The sequence below is a fragment of the Haemaphysalis longicornis genome, unplaced genomic scaffold (genome assembly GCF_048455015.1).
Source record: "Haemaphysalis longicornis isolate Haplotype H1 unplaced genomic scaffold, Haemaphysalis longicornis Haplotype H1 scaffold_6, whole genome shotgun sequence".
Classification (NCBI taxonomy): domain Eukaryota; kingdom Metazoa; phylum Arthropoda; class Arachnida; order Ixodida; family Ixodidae; genus Haemaphysalis; species Haemaphysalis longicornis.
In genome coordinates, this window is record NW_027526407.1 from 15,189,753 (window position 1) to 15,210,347 (window position 20,595).

The window sequence follows — 20,595 nt, forward strand, 5'->3', positions numbered from 1 at the left end:
CAGTATACATCGACTCCGGGATATACGCAAGCACGAGGACCCAATTGTCGTAGTTTACTACTCTGGCAATCTTTGTGACTTCATCACCCTACAACATACATGAACAAAGAAGTGGAAGTTGGAGCCATCCCCTTGGCGATCCCAATAACTAAAGTTAAATAAAAGTATAACATCATTACAGTGTCACGAAAAACATTATACAGTTTTCTGGAGGCAGAATACCAAGCGCTTAGGTAAGATATCCCCACTTATAATTCAGAAAGTTAACGTCACCCTGACCGCCGGATCGAATGGTGTGCAAGCGAGCGACGCACTATGAAAGAGGCGCACGCACTCACACACCGAGCCCCGTGTGACCCCGACTACCACACTGCCCTCTTCGAAAAACTTCCAGAATGAATCCTCATCCTACACCTGGGAACGCAATCTTTCCCCCTGCTGCGAGGTATCAATGCCAAGGAATCCGATACTCTGTGTACGAAAACAAATAGAGTTATCGGAAAATCCATATGCCTTAAGCTGTTCGGTTGGAACATCAGACATTAACTTAGAACTCTGCTAAAATGGGGAAACATCTACCCTCTTGGGCGTAACCTAGCCATGTCCAAAGGTAGGGCCATGGGGAAACAACTGAAACATAGCATGTTCCGCTTCTTCGTAGCATGGGAGACAGATCTGACCAGGTGGTTACCTCAAGAACAGCGCGAGCTAATTGAGAGGGCAAGGGAAGGAGCTGCTACAACTGGTGTCGTAGGCACGGGTTCTACCTATGAGCTCCCTGCCATCTCTTTACCCCATTTTCGTAAACCCCAACTATTTCTTCCTGATCAAAGATCTTCTGTCTCTCGTTCTCTCTCTCTTTCTCTCTCTCTCATTGAAAAAAAAACAAAATTGTTCAGCCCGGCCTAGACATCACTGAATAAACATTTTGATACACTGAAACTGAATCACCCTCACTCAAACTGACAAACACCTCACATCTACATCCTTTCACGCTCGCATTTGTAGCCACAGAAGCGCAGAGAGCCTTTGTCTCTCCTGGGACGCGGTCATTAATAACCCTGGTTGCTAGCCTTTCTCTTTTAGATAACGTTTTGTGCTCGTGAAGCGTAGATCGGTAATGCAGCAGCTGCGCACGGAAACTCTACGTGGGAGTCGAAGTATTGCTATCGTGCCTTAAATCTTAGGATACAAACGTAGATGTCTCTGCAACTTTTTGTCTTATCTTTGACGTGCAGTTTTTTTTCTTGAAATGCGTTATAAAAGTACAAGTAGCCCAAAGACACGCTGCACTAACACTCCCAAAAGGGTTCCAATATACACTATAACCAGTCCCTCACGAAGAGCAATGATACCTTCAAATCCAACTTTTGAACGTCGCATAGGGCACAGAAGTTTCTAAACCGGAGTCTAATTTATTTATTTATTCAAATACCTACATCGCCTTTACAGGCATTAGTGTAGGGGGGAGAGGGAATAAGAAAAAAGGGACACAAAGTACAAATACAATTGTCGCATAAACAAACAAACAAACAGGTTGCGTTTCCTTAAATAATGAGTATACATCAAAGCGGTGAATTGGCGTTGGAAAAGGAGCACTTCAAGAAAGGAAGATGTACAGAAAGGATGTACAGACAACAAGCGCTTCGTAACACAGATAACCCGTAAGCCCGGCAAACAAGGCGGCGGGATATTACTGACGCATATAATCCTGCAAACGCTTTCCAAAACAAGATGGGGGAGAGCAGACAATTTCCTCCGGTAGAGCATTCCAGTCATGTATTGTTTTGGGAAAGAAACTGTACTTAAATGTGTTAATCCTGGAGTTAAGCTCGCGAATCTTTAAACAGGGAGGATACGTATGTTAAACGAGGGGATACGTATGTTGGTTGTTTTAAATAAGTTTCTTTCTTAATGCCAGTTCTGGAGTTGAATATATTATATAACAACGAGAGTCTGAGGTATTTGCGTCTTTCAGCGAGTAGAGGCCATCCAAGTCTTCTGCAAATGTCAGCTGATCTTTTAGAAAAATCGTAATCACCTGTTACGAAGCGAGCGGCGCGAGCCTGTATTCTTTCTAGTGCATCAACGTTTGTCTTTGTGTAGGGGTCCCAGACACTGCAACCATATTCCAAAATGGGGCGCACATTCGTCAGATACAGAGTCTCCCTGACCTTAGTAGGAGCTCGCCTGAAATTGCGTCTTAAGAAATTTAGCACACGGCTCGCTTTTACTATCATATAATTGACGTGATGGTTCCAGGACAGGTTGGAAGAGAAAAAGATTCCGAGGTATTTAAACTCTGTGGCTACCGGTAAACATGCCCCGCCCATGTAGTAGTCAACAAGTAGAGGGTGCTTTTTGTTGGTGAACCTTACCAGATTACACTTTGTTAGATTGAGCGTCATCCCCCACGACTGGCACCAAGAAAAAACAGAGTTAAGATCGCGTTGCAAAAGGTCCGCATCTGCTACGCTGGTTATATCACGATAGATGCAGCAGTCATCAGCGTACAATCTAGTGCGACTGGAAGTGCAGTTCAGGAGATCATTAATAAATATTAAAAAAAGAAGTGGGCCTAAAACTGAGCCCTGCGGGACACCGGATAACACAGAAATACTAGAAGAACTCAGGCCTTCAAGCACCACACACTGTTTTCTCTCGAAAAGATAAGCATCCAGCCACTTCAGCAGTTCAGTAGGTATGTTAAGAACAGATAGCTTGCGCAGTAACAAGGGATGCGGAACAGAATCAAAAGCCTTGCGAAAATCTAAAAATATACAATCAACCTGAGTGCCTGCGTTAATGGAAGTTGCAATATCGTGCCCAAATTCAATAAGCTGCGTGTCGCACGAGAAGCCCGCCCTAAAACCGTGTTGCATTGGGGAGAAGAAGTTATTTTTTTGTAGATGAGTCATTAGGTTTGTATAAATGATGTGTTCTAGTATTTTAGAGCAAACGCTTGTCAGCGAGATAGGCCTGTAGTTAGAAAAATTGGTTTTGTCACCACTTTTAAATATCGGATTTACATTGGCATTCTTCCAGTCAGCCGGTAAAACACCCAGCCGAAGTGATGCTTGGAACAAAAGGGTCAAAAAGGGGGCTATGGACGCAGCGCAGTGCTTTAGGATAAAGTTTGATATCCCGTCTGGGCCGGAAGCTGAGTGCACATCCAGTTTTCCCAAGAGAGACACGATGCCGGCTTCGGATATTACTATTTCTTGCATAGGCGCAAGCGGGTTCAAAATTTGCGGCATAGTATTGGGGTAAGTTTGCCGATTAAACACTGATTGGAAGTACACGTTAAAGCTTTCGGCTTTGCCCCTTGTATTTCCTGTGTAGTCTATGCCGTCCATGACGTCAGGAATACTAGCCTTAGAATTATTTTTGTTCTTGACATATTTCCACATCAATTTAGGGTTGGTTTTCAGTTTTTCGCCCAGGGAGTTTAGGTAAGTTTCATGCGCTTTGGTCATTTCTTTCGTCACTGCTTTGGTCATCTTTTTTATTTTGGACCGTAGCTCAGGCTGGGGCAATTTACAATACTTTCGAAACAGCCGATTTTTTCTGTTTATCAAAGACCGAAGTTCCTTATTGAGCCAAGGCTTATCAGTGCGGCGCTTAGCTGAGATAATGCGCGAAGGAATGAAAGTTTGTGTTAGGGACAAGATCTTTGTTTTAAAAAGATTCCATTGTTCGTTCATGCCAAGAGATAAGCTATGCTGCTGGAATTCAGGCAAAAATGCATCTAGCGCACGCGAGAGCAAGCTGTAGTTGCCTTTATCATAGGAGAACACTTTTCTTGGTTCTGTAGGCCGGTGGCTCTTGACCGTGCAGGTTACGTTAGCGATAACAATATCATGATCGCTAATACCGGGAATCGTGAGTACAGACGATACAAGGGAAGGGTCATTGCAAAAGAATAAATCGAGCAATGTCGCGCTGCTAGCACTGATTCGAGTGGGTGTTTCTACGAGTTGGGATAATGAATGCGCATTGATCATTTCGTAGAAGGCTGAGTACAAGAGAGATGTATTCCGCAGTATCGGCTTGCTGGACTGCCATTCAACGTCAGGCAAGTTAAAGTCTCCACCAAGAACTACATAACTTGTTTGCAAGCTTAACAACATGTTACTCAGTTGGAACATAGGCTCAGGAGTTCGTAACCCAGGCGGTCTGTAGAAGGAACCAAGGGCCACGGAAACACCATTTTTCAGTAGAACCTTGCACCAGACAGCTTCGCAAGACTCTGTCTCGAAGTGCATAGGTTGGCTTACTATGCTATCATGAACAAGGATGAATACGCCACCACCACGGGAATTGCGATCCTTCCTGTACACGGAATAATAGGAAGGGAACATTTCCCCGTCATTTATGGCGCCGTCAAGCCAGGATTCCGTACCAATAACTATATGCGGCTTCGAAATTTCTATTAGCGAGTTGAATTCGGCCGTTTTATTCTTTAGGCTGCGGCAGTTAACTAAAATGCATACAAGGTCATGGCTACCTGAAGACCCTCTACCCAAAGAATGAATTGTCTGTCGTGGCTACGAACTACATGGGACCACAGCATCCGTTACGTTGTTATAAACAAAAGTTTCTTTACCCATTTTCAGTTTATTAAACCGTAGTCTGTATTCCCCACCCTGTTCTCATGCAAAGTGAAGCAGCTTCTGCCTTTCCTGCCTAACCTTAGCCGAAAAGTCTTCACCTATCGCATGATCAGTTCCTTTTAGTTTAGCGGCCTCCGTAAGCACTTTTTGTTTGCCCTTGAAGGAGAGAAACTTCACAATTAGGGGCCTCTGTTTTGTAGGGGTGAAACGGCCAAGTCGGTGGGCCCTTTCTATAGAGGCAGGATCAACTGAAACTTTTAGTTGTTCTGAACAGAACGCAATAACAGTGGCCTCTGCATCGGACCAAGTTTCGTTTGCGTCATCTCGAAGGCCATAAAAAATCAAGTTGTTCCGTCTTAACCTGTTTTCTTGATCATCTTGGCAGTTGTCGAGCCTTGCGCACGCAGAAGAAAGAGCAGCAGTTTCAGAAACAAGCCGCGCCACATCGTCCTTCATCGGTAATACCGACGAAACGTCCTTTTCAACAGCCTTGACCTTCTCAGTTAGCTCGGATAACTTGTTATCAAGTACTTGTTGTTCCTGCCGAATAGAACGAATTTCCTCAAGTATTTCCAACTGTTTTGATTGCATTGAAGGGATCGTCATGACCACGTTGAACATTTGGCTTAGTTGATCCTCTGTCAGGGGTCCCGGGTTTTGTTCTATGTCACCGGACAGCAGCAATTGTTTTCGCAAAGCAGTGACACAAGACAGACAATTCGCGAAGAGCTCAAGAACACTCCAAACGACAATAGCCAGGCGAGAGTTGGGATCTGGCACCGACTTTTTGAAAGGTCTGCCGCTTACAGAAAGGTAAGTATAACCAACCTGAACAAAAAGCAGGAATGAGCGACTGGCGTCCATGTCGGCGCCAGATCCCAAAGTGAGGGGCGGGAGCAACAGCTTATGTAGATGTATGCCGTCTTGCCGCGTCCCGGGTTGCCAGCCATAGTGAAGATAATCGGAGTGTCTCGGCAGCGGCGACTCTGGTTGCGTTGGGTAGCAGTTGCAGATCCCACGATAAACAGAACAGGCGTCATCCAGGGCTGAAGTTTCTTGAAGAAGCGGGCATGTTGTCGGTCCGGATTCACCGAAATTTGCCTGCGCAACCTGCGCAATCTGAACAAAAAGCAGGAATGAGCGACTGGCGTCCATGTCGGCGCCAGATCCCAAAGTGAGGGGCGGGAGCAACAGCTTATGTAGATGTATGCCGTCTTGCCGCGTCTCGGGTTGCCAGCCATAGTGAAGATAATCGGAGTGTCTCGGCAGCGGCGACTCTGGTTGCGTTGGGTAGCAGTTGCAGATCCCACGATAAACAGAACAGGCGTCATCCAGGGCTGAAGTTTCTTGAAGAAGCGGGCATGTTGTCGGTCCGGATTCACCGAAATTTGCCTGCGCAACCTGCGCAATCTGAACAAAAAGCAGGAATGAGCGACTGGCGTCCATGTCGGCGCCAGATCCCAAAGTGAGGGGCGGGAGCAACAGCTTATGTAGATGTATGCCGTCTTGCCGCGTCCCGGGTTGCCAGCCATAGTGAAGATAATCGGAGTGTCTCGGCAGCGGCGACTCTGGTTGCGTTGGGTAGCAGTTGCAGATCCCACGATAAACAGAACAGGCGTCATCCAGGGCTGAAGTTTCTTGAAGAAGCGGGCATGTTGTCGGTCCGGATTCACCGAAATTTGCCTGCGCAACCTGCGCAATCTGAACAAAAAGCAGGAATGAGCGACTGGCGTCCATGTCGGCGCCAGATCCCCGACGTCACGTCACCGTAATATATTATTACGGTGACGTGAAGGAAGACGTGAAGCCAAGCGGTACAAGAGGCATCCACACAGTGTATTTACAGTCCTGAGAGCACCGCGCAGGCAAGGCAAAAAATCCTCTTCTACTTCGTCGTCTAGCTCGTTACCCGAGTCCGAACACACTACCGTCATCTTCTTTTGGCTAGTACCTCGCACATGTCCCAATGTGATACATACATAGGCTATGCACAAACTCTTCCTCTGCGTAGCATAACCCCCGTGGCTGAAAGCGCCGTCTCCGTGCTAATTAAAGCGACGCAGGTCGTGGACCGGGGTACAGTTTCAGACGGGCTACGTGAAGAACGTCCGTTGTTCAGTGGGGGGAAGTTGGCGATGGCATGGCCGGTGATATTTCGTACGTGACAATATTATGCAAAGCAGTCCCAGCGGGTCCGCAGTACAACATATTTCCCAAAAGCCGGCGGTGGGCGCGGATTAGAAGCACATGCACCGCCCGGCTCCGCAAGTAGGCATGTGGATGCATGAATATCCGCTGGTGCCCCCGTGTCAGTGACACGTCGCTTCACGCTGCTTACTGCCGGTAGTTGCGTAGACATGCAATCTGCGGCGCCCCTACATGCAAACGCAGTTTGCGGTGCTCGTGATAGCTGCGCCTGCTAACGGGGCGTCGTAGCTGACTCAACGTGGACGTCAATTATTTACCTTTGCACGCGTTTTAACTAAAGAATTGATATGAGTGCTTTGAAGCGTATTCGTCAGTATTTAGTGCTCTCTTGGACATGTGCATTTTGAATGACGAGAGTTACAAAAAGCATGCAAAGTCTCTTGAAATGTTTACCGTTGAAAACGATCTGAAAAGGACAGCAGTTGTTCACTGCGTGAAATTCTGAATCTTCACTTAACCGCCGTAACGTACGTAGTGTTCATATGAACAAATACCGGTGTAAACACTTTAGTTTTTGCTGTAGGCATTTTCATGCAATAAATAAATGACATCACCTAAAACTTCTGGCGTAGGCCAAATACAAACCCCGTTACATTCCAATAAGAAAAAGAAATACGTATTGACAAATATAATTGAAATTTGTCAGCAGAAAAGCAATCACCCTTATCATACGATGTATAACAAGGTATGCACGCACTTATTCGCCTTTTATATTAGGCATCAATATTTCGTCACAACAGTGACATACCCTGAATTGCATATTCGAAAAAATGATGGCAAATGGTCTGGGAACGCCATAGGACACCTAGTAGTTAAAAGCCATAGCGAGAATATTTTACAGCTTTCAAAAAAATATCTGCAAGCATAAAATAACGCCACAGGTTTTTTTTCTGCCATTACGCAGCAATGACCCACGCGTTTCTCGGTTATTCAGTAGCGTAAAAAGCTCTATAACATCTCACTGTCAGTTTTTTTCTCGCAACCCAGGCTTCAAACATCTGGCACAAATAAGGAACAACCTACCTCCTTTTAACTGGGCGATACTTCTCTTGAATTCGAGAGACAGAGAGAGAAATATTTCTTATTTCTGCAGGAGAGGCTGATCTGCGGGCCTCGGTCCGTGGAAGGCGTCCCTAGTCCGGGATGCTTTGACTTTGGCTGGCCGTCCGTGCTCGGGTCACCAACTTAAGGTGGATATCCGGGTCCGGGCTGGCCAGGGAAGCCCTCCACTGCTCTACGGTTGGGTTGGAAACGGGGGGCAAGTCTGGAGTTCATTGGCACTCCCATATGATGTGGTTGAGGGTGCAAGGCTGGGGACAGTAAGCGCAGAGGGAAGGTTGTTGGGTGGGGAAGATGAGGTGGAGGCGGGTGCAATGTGGGTAGGTATTTGTTTGGAGACGTCGCCAAGTTGTAGCTTCCTCTCTGGAGAGGCGCCAGTGTGGTGGTGGGAGACGACGGCGAGTTTGCTGGTAATGCGCGAGAATCTCCGTGTAGCCACTGACTGGGTGGAGTTGATCGTGAGGGGGTAAACATTGGCCAACGTCGGCAATAGCTCGGTGTAATATATCGCGAGCCGCGGCGTGAGCCGCTTCATTGCCGGGGATGGCGGCGTGTCCAGGAGCCGAGACGATGCAGATATCGGGGATTGTCGAACAGTTTCGGAGGATGAGTAGGGCTGATAATGAAATGTGGCCAATCTGGTAGTTTCGGCTTGCTGTCTGTGAATCGGTGAGGATAGTAACTGGTTGAGAGCGGGAAGTGGTGGCCAGGGCAATGGCTATTTTTCAGCGACATCGATTGAGGTTGCTCGAGTAGTAGCGGCATTGATGCATTGGCCAGTATGTGTCCCTACACAGGCTACGTGTCCGGCGCGCGCAGGGTAGGGGGTAGCATTGGTGTACAGGGCGCTGGGGTCGTTCCCGTATCGCGCAGTAAGGGCTCGAGCCCGAGAAGCCCGGCGGCCAATGTGGTAGTTGGCGCGCATATTTCGAGGGATTGGGGCCACTCGGATGCAATCTCGCAGGGCTAGAGGGATGCGTCTTTGTTGCTTAACGGAATCTGGCGTGGCACGTTAGAACTCATTAACGGCCGTAGAATAAATGTGTGGGGTCCCAACACGCAGCCTGCACAATGATCTCTCGTGGTGTAGCTCATTGTCGTTTTGATTCTTGCTTGACAGTTTATGAACTTCTACATTCACACAACATGGTATGTACAAGATGAATACGCATCTCGTCCACGCGAGCAGCGCCCTCGACATCTTCACCCGGTATATACTCAGCACCCCATTCACTTTTCACTAGCCTCATAGCATTCACGAAATTAAAATGGCTGTATTAACTTGACTTTTCCCCGCAACCAAAACGACTCCAGAAATATCCAGAAATAGAATGCTGTGTCGTGTTCTATATTTCAATTCTTTTTTTACCTTTCAATGAGTGTTGCCTCTTCACCATTTACAAGATTGGCGTCAAGAAATAAGGAATCGAAGTTCACTGATAAGACGAGAAGAAAAGCCTTGCTATCAAACTAAAAATTTTAATGGGGAGCCTTTAACACTTATGACTGCATTTCTGCCACTCCTTAGAGGATCTAGACCAGGGTTCTGCATTTTTCCTCCCGTTCGAATTGCCAACCTTTGCACCCTCTTGGTAGTAAAAATGTGACTGCAGAAGTAAACAAAGATGACTGCAGCACTTAATGGACATTTTAATTAAAACTGAGTATGTGGCTGAAAGATAAAAAGCCGGCCGAAAGATAACGACCCGGCAGTGCAGACGCCCCGGTATTCGACTCGAAGACGCTTGCCTGCGAAAGTCACTTTGTCGACTGCTGCTTGGCCGCCTGGGCAGTGTTTGAGTTGTTTGGGGAGCTCAAGTTCGCTCCAAACCCCATGTTTTAGTTCAAGACAACTGCGTCGTCTTTGGCTGCGTGACATCTGGGGGTGGTGGGGTGTTCATGCACACGAAACCCTGTGCAAGTCACCAAGCAAGCCCCACTCGTACCCGCCGCCGACAGCAAGGCCTCCCACACGAGCTAGGTCTACTACCAGAGAAAGTGAAAAAGGAAGACATCGCGACAAGCACGATGGTCAACCAAGCCAACTCTCCCATTGTTCTGCTGCAACCTCAGGAGTCTCCCTCATTCCGAGGTTTGCCAAGTGCAGAGCCAGAAGAGTGGCTCGCGAAGCTGGAACGGGTTCGAATTTTCAACCGGTGGGATGATGAAAAAACCGCGAGGCAAGCGTTTTTCTACATCCAACACTCCGCTCGAGTCTGGTTAGAAAATCTTGAGACCTCGCTAACATCACGGAGCATGTTCAAAACGGTATTTTGATACTTTCACAGCTGTCGTGCGTAAAGAACGCGCCGAGCTGTTGGTGGAGTCGCTAATCCAACACCCCAACAAAGATGTTGTAGTGTTTGTTGAAGAGATGAATATGCTGTTCCGATGAGCTGATCCCGAAATGGCAGAAGAAAACAAGCTGCGCTGTCTCATGCGGGGCGTTAAACCAGAGCTCTTCGCTGGACTCATTCGCAACCCCCTAAACCCGTAGCTGAATTCGTGACTGAAGCTTCCATGATCGAGAGGACCCTCGACATAAGCTCGAGGCAGTATGATCAACCACCCAACGTGTGTATGGCGAACCTCTTCAACGTCCCTGGATTCGCAACGAAAGACGAACGGGGAAAAACCCACGTAGTCGTCAGTGATGAGCTTCGGAAACTATATCCAACGACGCTGCAACCCCAAAGTCACCTCCCTGACTGACGTGATGCGAGAAGAACTCTAACAGGCACTGGGGACTTCTAACCCATCAGAAGCCCCCGCGAACGACACGCTATGACCTACTCCGCAGCTGTTCGTAAACCCCGCCCTGCTCCAACCCATCTTCAAGATGGCCCGCTGTACCTCTGCCCACTGTCGCTCGCCCGACCACCAGTACACCGAAACCAGACGCCGAGGAAGAGAGACGTATGGCGAACTCCCGATAATCGTCCTCTGTGCTACCACTGCGGAGAGGACGACCACATCTGTTGTCACTGCCCATGCAAGAGACTCGGACTGCCTGGTTTCTCCGTCGACGTACCTCGCCCCCTTCTTAGCCAACGACCAAGTGAGATCGACAAATATCTATCTAAACCAGCGGTGGCCCAGCTTGTTTCAAACGTTCGCCGTCGCTCTTCGCATACGAGTCGCCTAACCGCCGTAGCAATGCCGACTTCGAACGTGGAAGCACCCCCAGCCCATGTAGTGAAAAGTAGAAGCATTGGTGGTAAAGTTGCACAACCGCGTAAAAACGAAAACGCTCCAACTACGCAAGGGCGCACGGAACACCATACCCGTAACCCGACGACCCGATCTAACTAAACCTGTTGTGACTCTCAAACACGACGACAACCTAATAGTGCGACGCATTCCGGACATGACCGGGTCTGCTGGTGAGAACCCGACGACAACAACGACGCACAGTTCCCGACCGACAACACGTACAAGCCCAAATACGACGCCCCGACGTACCCGCAACTTCAGGAAGCCGGCGTCCGACGTCGAGCTGTCCATCGAGGATTTTGATTTATCACCCTCATAGACACCAGAGCCGACTACTCATTATGAGTGGGTTATTTGCATCTAAGCTGAAGGAAGTTATGAACACATGGGACAGACCCTACATACGCGCAGCAGGAGGCCATCTCGTAACGCCAAGTGGAACGTGCACAACACGCATCACCACAGACGGCTCCACAAACCCTGCCGCGTTCGTCATTTTGCCTAGCTGCTCCCGCGACGCAATTCTTGGAATAAAATTTTTACGGACAACTGTGCAATAATTTATCTACAGGACAAGTCAGTAACGTTTTCCTCCGATCACTCCACGGAACCGGTACCGAACCCCGAGCACTGTTACGCTGTAAGAATCACCGACGATCACGTCACTCTGCCACGCCCCGCAAGCGCGATGATCACCGTCTACTATGAGGATGCTGCTTCTGACATCCACACTATATAGAGAGTGACCAAAGGTTGCTTCTCAACTGCGGTGTGTCTGTCGGAAGAGGCATTGCGCTTTAGGCAATGCCATTCCCATTTTTTGATCAATAATTTCACCGAGGAATACCAGCATTTACACAAGGGCACTGCAATTGCGTTCCTGGAAGAAACGCAAGAAGAAAGTGATGTCATCGGGGCCGCCGACTTTGAAAGCGCACTCGAAGTTACAATCAAGCTTCCGCATCTCTTCGACGTGAATCCGGCGCCACCCCAAGAAGAACATAACATATTATTGGTTTTCCTGCGTCGTAACAGTGGATAATGTTCGTCGAACTTAAAATTACGTCAGACACCTCTAGCGAAGCGCCGAATGCAAACCGAAGATGGAGCCCGACTTACCCGACAGTCACTGTACCGCGTGTCTTAACACGAGCGGGAAGCCAGCCGGAGACAAGAGACAAGTGGACGACATTCTCAGCTACGACATCATACAGCCATCAAAAAGCCCCTGTGCTGCACCGATCGTACTCGTGAAGGAAAAGGACGGCACAATAAAGTTTTACGCTGACTACCGGTGGCTGAACAAAATCACCAAAAAGGACTTGTATCTCCTGCCACGAATCGACGACGCCCTCGACCACCTCTGTCATGCGAACTACTTCTCATCGATGGACCTGAAGACCGGTTACTGGCAAATTGAAGCGAACGAATGAGACCGAGAGACGACTGCATTTATAACCGCGGACGGCCTATACGAGTTCAAAGTGATTCCTTTTGGGCTGTGCACGGCGCCAGCAACATTTCAAAGAGCCATGGACACTGTGCTAGCTGGCCGAAGTGGCACACGTGCCTCGTATACCTCGACGACTTTGTGGTATGTGATGGTTGGAGTCTGTACTCGAGGCTATTCGCTCGTCGGTGTTAACGCTTAAGCCCAAAAACTTCCTGTTCACTTACAAGGAACTCAAGTTTTTGGGACAGGTCGTCAACGCCGCGGGAATCCTACCTGACCCGGCGTAAACTTTCGCCATTGCAAATTTACTAAGTCCGAAAGACAAGAAGGGCGTGCGAAGAATTTTCGGACTTTGCGCATACTACCGGCGCTTCGTCGAAGGCTTCGTACGCATTGCAGAGCCACTCACGTGCTTCACAAAAGATAGCACCCGTTTGGCCTGAAAAACGCCCAAGAAAAAGCATTGGGCGAGCTGCAACAACGCCTTCAACACCCGCCCGTGCTCGCTCATTTCGACGAAAACGCCGAAACGGAAATGCCCAGGGAAACCAGCGATATAGGTTTGGGTGCCGTCCTCGTCCAAAAGCAAAGCGGTTGCGAAAAGGTAATCGCGTATGCAAGCCGTGGTCTGTCGAAAGAGGAGAAAACCAGCAATGCCTCCGAGAAAGAGTGCCTGGCTATTATATGGGCCATTTCAAAATTTCGCCCATAGTGTATGGTAAACTGTTCAAGGTTGCGACAGACCGCAATACGCTGTGTGAGCTCGCCAATTTGAAGAACCCCTCTGGCCGTCTTGGGGGGTGGAGGTTGCGCCTGCAAGACTTCGATGTTACAATAGCCTACAAATCCGGCAGGAAACACACCGGCGCTGACTGCCTGCCCCGCGCCTCCGTCGACCCCACCACAGGACTCCGAAGAAGACAGCGCGTTCTTCGGAGTCATGACAGAGAGCGACCTAGCCGCCCAGCAGCGTGCCACCCCCGACCTTCGCGTTACGATCGACTACCTCGAAGGACGCAACGTCGCCGTGCCTAGAGTGTTCAAGCGGAACTTTGCAGCATTTCGCCTTAAAAACTCCGTCCTTGTAAAGAAAAATTTCAGCAAGGAACGAGAACGACGAATCTACTTGTGAACCCCGGAGACCTTCGTGACGAAAGTTTGGAAGTGTGCCATGACACCCCGTCTTCTGGACATCTTGGAACAGCTCGCACATTGCAAAAATTAAGGCGAAGTACTTCTGGCCCCGCCTTACATCCGACGTCACCCACTATGTTCTTAGTTGCCGTGACTGCCAACGACGAAAAACGCCGCCGACGTTACCCGCCGGACTTCTGCTGCTGATATACGTCCCATCAAGCCCCTTTCAACAGATTGGAATGTGTCTCCTTTGCCCGTTCTCGACATAACAAACCCGGAACAAGTGGGTTGTCGTAACGACAGACTACATGATGCGCTGCGCAGAGACCGCCGCTATTCCCAGGGAGACTGCAAAGAAAGTCGCGAAGTTCTTCGTGAACAATTTGTTCTGCGACATGGAGCCCCTGAAGTCCTAATCAGGGACCACGGAACGGCTTTTACTGCGGATCTGATGCAATAAATATTGCGCTACAGCAACACGGATCACTGAAAAACGATGGCGTACAACCCCCAAACGAACGGACTAACGGAACGTTTGAACAACACAATTGCGGATATGCTGTCTATGTTCGCCGATTTTGATAAGACTTCGGACGAAGTCCTCCCGTATGTCACGTTTGCGTGCAAGACATCAATCCAGGCAACTATGAAGATGAAACCGTTCGAGCTTGTCTGCGGAAGACAGCCGACTACGATGCTTGTCGCAATGCTTCGGCAGGTAGAAGACGACTACCTCAACGCCGACGTCCAAGGACACCTTCCGCGTGTGGAGGAGGCCCGCCAGCTCGCTCCAGTTCGTACAACAGACAAACAGCAGGTCGATGCGGGACGCAACACCCTCTGACGGCGAGACCCCGAGGACCAACCAGGGGATCATGTGTGGGTTTGGACTCGCATCAGGCGAAAAGAATTCAGTGAGAAGTTTCTGCGACTCCATTTAGGAACCTACCTGGTTTTACGACGTGTTGGCCAACGTACGCACAAAGTGATCCCCGGTGGTGATTCCGGCACATCACGACGGCGCACGAGACCCGATTTCGTCCACATGGTTCGCCTTAAGACTTACTGGGCAAGATGACAGACTTTTTGTTGTTGTTGGATCGGACTGTAATTTTATTTTACTATCAGGTCGATGCACGGTTAAAGAGGAGTAATGCCGCGAACCATGCATTGGGTTTTTTTATGTTTTGTTTTTACTTTCTACGGAGCCCTGCTATGTTATGTGTGTCCCAAGCGAAGCGCATATTTCCTTCATTAGTTTTATGGCGTACGGGTTATCTCATTTTGATAAGGAGAGCGTTTCGCCTAAAGCGATAGCCTAGAATATTCTTCTTTGATCTATATCGTTATCGATATACATCGACAGTTCGAGAAACACTCGCGCTGAAAGACAAAAAGCCGGGAGAGCCGACACGCGGTATTCGACTCGCCGACGCTCGAATCGCAAGTCACTTTATTGACTGCTGCTTCGCCACCTGTGCAGTCTATAAGTTGTTAGGGAAACACAAGTTCGCTCCAATAAACTTGGTTTCTTTGATGACAACTGCGTCGTCTTGGGATGCGGGACTTGGTATAGGTGCGCTGTTCATGCACCCTAAACCCTGTACAAGTCGCCAAGCAAGCGTTACTCGTACCCGCCACCGACAGCAAGGCCTCCTACACGAGCTCGGTCTACTACCGGAGAAAGCGAAGAAGGAAGACGTCGTCACCAGAATGTTTCACTATATTTCACGAAACGAATATTTTCCCTATAAAAAAACAAGTCAGGTTTAATACGGTCAAAAGCAAACCAAAAGCAGAAAACGGCTTACTGCGGTGTGGTGGAGCAATCTAGGTTGGCTAAGAGTAAACAAGTCTCCGTTCCTCACCAAGTTGAGCTGAAAGACCTGTCCTGGCGATGCCATTGCAAACGTCGTTCTAACACGCGTTCTGGCGTGAGAATAAAAATTTTAGCATAAGTTGATTAATTTCGCCGGTAATAAAGCATCGCTTGCTTCCGGACGAGCGCTGGGGGCACTGTAGAACACGAACTCTTTCGAAAAAAACAATACTGTATTTTGTCTTCATGCCCCCTTCAAAGCGTTTTAGAGATAAATGTTGGCCAGTATCTTTCACTTCGAAGCACCCGCTCATGACTGGTTGGCGGTTGATGCGTGCACGCGTTGGGAGAGGAGGGTAGTATTGGGGGGGGGGCGCAGTTATAGGTTTCATAACCTTACTGATTACATGTGCGCTGTGTTGGCCTGAGGTGCAACGTGGCCGGCATGTTATAAAAACGGTATGTTATAAAAACCAGCAAGATTGGGTTGGCATGTTATAAAAACGGTAAGTTGCGTATGACGCGGGAGGGAAAGAGACCGCTCTGGCTTTGTCCATTAGGATAGAGCTCGGTTGGGTTCCAAATTTCATTCAGGTAATTGACTAGGAAGTACGCTCAGTCGTAAATAACAAACAAAGGTGTTTTGTTTCTTGCACTCTGTGGAAGATGCGCTGCTTTGTAGGTCATCCTTCTGCACAGAGTGGAGGGGCACTAAATTTTTTTGTAACTCCAGTAGGAAAGTACAGTGATCCCTTTTTATAACGAAGTTTGCTGGAAGGCAAAAATTGTTATCAGCGCTATTTTGATATAAGCGCCAATATGAGAAAGAGCTTAAGCATTTCAGCTCTAATTGCGCCACAGCTGCAATGAATCAAAGCACAATATATTCAGTTAAGCAAAACATCATTCAGGTGCAAAAAGGAAGTGAGCTTTGGCTGTTTGAAGGTCTTGCCGGGCGCGAGCAACCCCTGCTCCAATTCGGCAAAACATTGCATGGCGCTGTGGACGCCGCACATAAAAGAGGCAGTGGAAGTCGCCAATTTTATCGCGGGCATGCTGGTGTCACGGAACGCTACGAGTGTTTGGCGCTGGAAAGTGCCTCGAACGCCGCGGGGCGAGTCATATTCATTTGTTGAGCTAAACAAACCAATTACTGCTCATTGTGGGTACAAAGCGCAGTCATGGAAATTGACCGGCTTGCACTAAGAGCTTTGCATGATCACTGAGAACTTATTTCCCGAGGTGTGCAGCCGTGAATTTTTGTGGCTCTGTGGCTATGCCATCGCGCGGTCCACTAACCCATTCGTCTTTGGAATGAAGGTTAGTGTACCACATGACCTTTTCACTAAAAAAATAATGATTGTTTTTTGCTACAGCTACCGAGCCCTCATTGCTGTTGTGCCCTTGACATTCAATGTGTGAATGTCGCTTGTGCTCTGTTACTTCTGTCGGGGGACGTGGAGTCCAACCTCGGCCGCAACTCTCTCCCTGACGACTCCCCGCCTAAAGACCCTCTCCCTGCAAACCTTATTCTTTTTGAATTGCAAAAGATATCTGCAGCTCCGTCTACACTACTCGCGGAAGTGCAAGGACTTAAAGCTGAGCTACTAACAACAAACAAAGCCATGGCTGATCTAAATAAACGTATTACGAAGCTTAAAGTTCACTACCAAGGTTTTTTAACAGTTAGGAAGAATTTCGAAACAATTAATGGTAACACCGCAGAAATGGCCCGTCAAATCTGCGCCATGGAGGCGCGGGTTGACGACGCCTAAAATCGTACAGAAGAAATAACCTCACCTTCTACGGCCTCCCTGACCCGAACCCCTCCGAAACATTTGCAGATTCAGAAGGAATAGTTAATAACCACTGTCGGGACCATCTAAACCTAACTCTTGACCCTAACCTAATCGAAAGTGGTCACCGCCTTGGTCGGCACCCGCATGATCATCAGCGGCCTATGACAGCCAAATTCATTTTCTTTACAACTGAAAAGAAAATTCACTCGAATGTACGTAAACGGAAAGGCACAAACTACAGTATTGGAGAAGTTCTTTCCGAATCCGTTAGAAAAGCCCGAAAACAACTTGTCGAATTTGCCAGTACCAAATCTGAACCCCTCTCTCTGTGGTGCAAGACTTTGTTTCTTGGTAAAAAACCATACGTTTTCAACGAAATATATGAAACTGTAAACGAAATTTTAGAGCAATAGCCCCGTCGTAAAAAAAAAAACAGGAACAAAACGTGCGAATGTTACAACATTTCAAACTAGCCTTTCCTTCTTTGTATTAATCACTAATATAGGTAGCATGATTTCAAAACGCGACGTAGTATCAAATCTTGTATCGACATCGGACAGCAACATACTGGTTCTCACAGAAACGTGGTTGAGGGATGACGTCACGGATAGTGTGGTTCTAGCCGAATTTCCAGATTTTGTTGTATTCCGGAAAAAACAGGAAACAAATGCATTCAGGGGGCGTACTTATTTCTGTTCAATAAGAGTTATCCTTTTCACTGATATAATATCCACTGCAAGCTCAAAATTCTGTGATTAGTCTGCCGAGCTGTACCGGAGACAGTTCTCCTAGGTGTGTGTTATCGGCCACCGGACAATAACGCAGATTTCACACAAGATCTAAGCGATATGCTCAACCAGCTAACTACTAAATATTGTACTTCGTATGTCCTACTGTATGGAGTCTTTATATTTCCCGAAATCGATTGTAATGCCGGCAACCAATAATTCACAGGCCACTCCAGAACAAAATATTTCATTAACGTCTGCCTAAATTTTAACGTGACACAGCCAATAACAGAACCTACACGCACTTCTGGTGAAACTTCAAATATTCTGGACCTGATACTGACAACTAAGCCTCAAAGCTTATCACATATTACACACTTTCCCGAGATTAGAGACCACAAAGTTGTTTATGCTGTTTTTGAATTCGTCCTGGAACTACGTAAATCATGCAGTAAGAGTATACGTTTATACGACATGGGGAATTGCAATGCAATATTCACTGAACTCGCGGCCTTCCTACCTGATTTTGAAACAACCTTTAGTGAACGATCAGTGAACGATAACTGGTTAATTTTCTAAGATAAAATTAACGAGCTAAAAAAATTATTTTCACTACTCACTTCCGTTCTAGTGATAAAAATCTATGGTTTTCCAAACTTTTAAAGCGGCTTAAAAATTAAAATAAACGACTTTTTCGAGAAGCTACACGCGCAGCAGCCGCCAGCGCATGGGGTAGGCATAAAGAAGCCGAAACGTTTTATTATAACGCCATTCAAACCACAAAAAGCACCTTTTTTCATTCTAACCGTCCGAAAATTTTTGTAAAGAACACTAGGAAGCTTTGGGAGGTGATTAGGCCTAAGAAAATGCCAGTTATTATTTTGAATAATCCTTCCGGAGGGAAGTTAGGGATTCTGAATGCGCAGAATTATTCAACGCAGAATTCGCTTCCAAGTTCACAAACGAAACTAACAGTCTCCTTCCGATTTTTCCGTCTAGCATCGTCTCTGTAATGGTCAGTATTGATTTTATCGCTGCAGGAAAAATATTGTTGATGGACAAACTAAAAATCTCTTCCTCAGCGAGATCAGACGATATTAACGCAAAAGTTCTTAAAAATATCAAACACATATCTGCCATATATTTGTCACTGTTCTTCTGTCAGCCATTATCCACAGGTAACCTACCAATCAACTGGAAAACAGGAAAGGTCATGCGAGTCTTGAAATCAGGTTGTATATCATGTCCGCCTAATTATCGCCCCATTTTCTTAACAACCGTGCCATGCAAGCTCATAGAACACGTCATTTACACCGAAATCATGCACTTCTTGTTCCAATAACGTTTTTCATCAAGCACAGCACGGATATGAAAAAAATATTTCATGTGAAACAACTTGCCCTTTTAGTTCATGGCCTGCACGCTAACCTTTACAATAATATACATGCCGACGCCATCTTTCTAGAATTTGCAAAAGCATTCCACAAAGTACCCAACTACCGCCTGATGTTAAAAGTTTTGAAATTAAACTTAAACCCTAAAATTTTAACTTGGAGTCTGCATTTTTGACTAATCGTTCCCAATTTGTACTGGTAATGAACATAACTGGTACCCGCGGGCAGTAACGCCAGGCGTCCCGCAAGGATGTGTTCTCGACCCCTTATTATTCCTATTATACATTACCGATATACCTTTCCATGTATCGAGGAATTTTCGTATGTTTGAGGACGATTGCGTAGTATGCCGTACCGTTACTAACACACCCGCTCAATTTGCATTGCAAGATGATATTAATCATGTACTTAAATGGTGCAATCGTTGGCTTATGACACTAAACCCTAATAAACGCAAGTCCCTCTTTTTTCACCTTCGCCGCAACCCCCTCAACTATTCTTATCAAATCCGTAAAGTTGCATGAGAAAATGTCATCACTTATAAGTACTTGCGAGTCACTTTGAGCGACGATTAATCGTGGCGCGCACATATTACCACTATCATATCATCAGCTAACAGATGGCTTGGTTTCTTAAAACGACACCTACGTCATGCACCCCCTCATGTAAAGGTGCTAGCATACATATTTTTAATTCGCACCCAACTTGAATACGCGTCACCTATCTCGAGCCCTCATCAAGCATACTTAACCGACACACTAGAATTCGTTCAGAATCGAGCAGCTAGATTCATTCATTCCTGATAATCGTACAACGTGAGTGTTTCATCTCCTATACAAGAATCTGATCTTTTAAACCTTAACATTCGTCGCCGAGTTTCAAGCCTCATTTTGTTCCACAAGTTGTATCGCAGTCCACTCGGTCACTAACCATGTATCTTGCCTCCTGCCAGCATATCTCACCGCACCACCCATTCTTTTCATGTCGCCCGGTCACGTGCCCGTACCACCACATTTGCCTCTTTCTTTTTAACGCAGCCTCCGACTGGAATGGCCTTTCCGTTGATCTTGCCACCATAGTGGTGTGGTGGTGGTGAAAAACATTTATTTAGCTATTTACAAAAGAGAGATAGGTACGGCCTGAAGGACCAACCCTTTACAATGTCTAGGAGG

At 47.2% G+C, this 20,595-nt stretch overlaps 1 pseudogene; it reads left to right on the plus strand.

The window, feature by feature from the left end:
- Positions 1 to 16,816: 16,816 nt before the first annotated feature.
- Positions 16,817 to 17,714, plus strand: LOC144142916 (uncharacterized; annotated as a pseudogene).
- The last annotated feature ends 2,881 nt before the right edge of the window (positions 17,715 to 20,595 follow it).